Source organism: Nicotiana tomentosiformis, chromosome 8 (genome assembly GCF_000390325.3).
Source record: "Nicotiana tomentosiformis chromosome 8, ASM39032v3, whole genome shotgun sequence".
In the NCBI taxonomy this organism is placed as follows: domain Eukaryota; kingdom Viridiplantae; phylum Streptophyta; class Magnoliopsida; order Solanales; family Solanaceae; genus Nicotiana; species Nicotiana tomentosiformis.
The window spans coordinates 108,546,100-108,549,165 of record NC_090819.1 but is presented as its reverse complement, the minus strand read 5'-3'; positions in this window follow the sequence as shown (position 1 = coordinate 108,549,165).

Below are 3,066 nucleotides of genomic sequence, written 5' to 3'. Positions count from 1 at the left end.
TTAGATTTCAGCTCTGTCCAGTGGGACAAGGATTTGACTTACGAGGAGGAGCCGGTGGCAATTCTAGCCCGGCAAGTTCGCCAGTTGAGATCAAAGAGTTACCCTTCAATTTGAGTACAGTGGAGAGGTTAGCTTATTGAGGCAGCTACTTGGGAGTCCGAATCTGATATGCGGAGTAGATATTCCCACCTTTTCACCAGCCCAGGTACTTTTCTATGTCCGTTCGAGGACGAACGGTTATTTTAGAGGTGGAGAATATGATGATCCAAAAGGTCATCTTATATTTTAGAACTCGAATCTGCGCTCTTAAGCCTTAAAATTCTCATTTTTACCCTCCTCGATTTGCGTGCACAGTCCGGGGCAGGTTTCCGGAAAGCTTTTATGTTGAAAATTGATAAAAATAAGAATGTTTGCCTTAAAAGTTAATTTTAGTTGACTTCGGTCAATATGTTTGGTAAACGAGCCCGGATCCGTGCTTTGACGGTCTCGGTAGGTCCGTATCGAATTATGAGACCTGGGCATATGCCCGGAATTGAATTTGGAGGTCCCTAGCTTGAGTTATGAATTTTTGATGAAAATTAAAAGTCTGAAAATTATTTATTTTTAAGAATTGATTGATATTTGCCATTGTAAGTATCGGGTCCGTATTTTGGTTTCGGAGCCCGGTACAGGTTCATTATGATATTTAAGACTTGTCTGTGAAATTTGGTGAGAAACGGAATTGATTTGACGTGATTCGGACGTCCAATTGAGAAAATAAAAATTTTAAAGTGTTCTTGAGAATTCCATTTGATTTGGTACTAAATTCATAGTTCTAGGTGTTATTTTGACGATTTGATTGTGCGAGCAAGTTCGTATGATATTTTTAGACTAGCGTGCATGTTTGGTTTGGAGCCCCGAGGGCTCGGGTGAGTTTTGGATATGCTACATAGTGATTTGGACTCAGAAAAATAGCTGGTGTGCTTCAGCTGTGTTGCAGGCCTCAGACCTTGCAAATGCGAGGTCAGGGTTGGCATTTGCGATCACTGTTGAGGTCGCATTTGCGAACTTCTCATCGTAAATGCGAAAAGAAGCTGGACCAGCCTGTGTTCGCAATTACGAACTTTTCTTTGCATTTGCGAAGGGAGTTTGGGAGGGGTATGGATCGCAAATGCGATCTTTTGTACGCATTTGTGAGGTCAGTGATCGCAATTACGACACTTTCCTCGCATTTGCGAAGGGCAGCAGGATAGTGAAGGCTTCGCAATTGCGAGCTTTGCATTTGTGAAGCTCAGGTCGCTAATGTGACTTCTGCAGCTGAACAAAATGACTTTTGGACGGGAATTTTCATTCATTTTCCAAATTTTCAAGACCTAAAACACAAGAGGCGATTTTCCAAAGACCATCTCTTCCCCAAATCATAGGTAAGTGATTCTAAACTGGTTTCTTTCAATCTTTCACTACATTTTACAAGATTTCAACCTAAAATCTAAGGTTTTCATGGTAGAATTAGGGGTTTGGGGTAGAAACTAGGGAATTCAGAAATTTAGGGATTTAGACCTCAATTTAAGGTCGGATTGCAAAACCAATTATATATTCGGGCTCGGGAATGAATAGGTAAATGGATTTTGGTCCAAACCTCTGGTTTTGACCAAGCGGGCCCGAGGTCGATTTTTTGACTTTTGGAGGAAAATTTAGAAAAATTAATTTATGCAATGTAATTAATTTCTTTAACAATATTTGATATTATTGAGTCATTTTTGAATAGATACGAGTGGTTTGGAGGTGAATTCCAAAGGAAAAGTTGTGATTGAGAATTAAGTGGCCTTCGGAGCAAGGTAAGTGTTGTGTCTAACCCTGACTTGAGGGAATTAGGAACCTTAGATTACTTGCTAAGTGAAATTCATGTAAGCGGTGTATATGTGAGGTGACGAGTACTTATACGCCGCCAACTTACCTGTTTTCCATGTTTCTCAGTTTTTCTTATATTGTCTCATTCCTATGCCTAATTGCGATGTGTTATACAAATGTTGTTCAATTTATCGTCATTATCATGTTTACGGATTTTCTAGTGATAATTGAGGTTTTATTTCAAAGTTGAGATTGATGTTATGGAACCAAATTTTGAAGTAAGGTTTGTACTTGTTATTCTATCTCCTTGTTGTCACTTATGCATTGCATTATGGTAAGGGAGAGTGTTAATGCACGATGGGTGATGTCGTGCCATATTGTGAGTGTTAATGCACGAAGGGTGATGCTGTGCCATATTGTGAGTGTTAATGCATGAAGGGTGATGTCGTGCCATATTGTGAGTGTTAATGCACGAAGGGTGATGACGTGCCATATTGTGAGCGTTAATGCACGAAGGGTGATGCCGTGCCATGATATGAGATTTAATGCACGAAGGGTGATGTCATGCCGTTTCTATTGATTTTTATGGTGAGATTGAGAGTAAAAGCACGAAGGGTGATGTCGTGCATTTTTCCTTACTGTATTCACTATTCCTGTTGATTCATGCTATATGGACTGCTCCGGTGATCATTCTGTTGTAGTTCTTTATCTTGTATTCCCCTCGGTATGTTCCTCTCCCGACATTTCCTGTTTAGTTCTTCATTTCTGTTATTTGTATATACACTGTTAAATTATACAGGTTGATTTGTAGGTGCCTTGCCTAAGCCTTGTCACTACTTCGTCGAGGTTAGGCTCGACACTTACCAGTATATGGGGTCGGTTGTACTGATACTGCACTCTGCACTTTCTATGCAGATTTTGATACCGACTCGGGTTGATCGAGATTTTACCATTGGTCCGCTGTCTGGAGACTCAAGGTAGATCTGTCGGTGTACACAGACCTTGAAGTCCCCGTCTATCTTTTCTGTTCTACTATTTATTTCATTCAGACAGTTGTATCTCTTACAGACTATTACTTGTAGTAAATTCTAGAATGCTCGTGAATTGTGACTCCAGGTCCGGGTGGTAGTAATTAATACAGTTGTATGATATTCCACATATATTATATTTTATCTTAGTTAATTATTGTAAATTACTGAATGGAAATAAGGAATTGGTTTAATGATTCTCTAACGT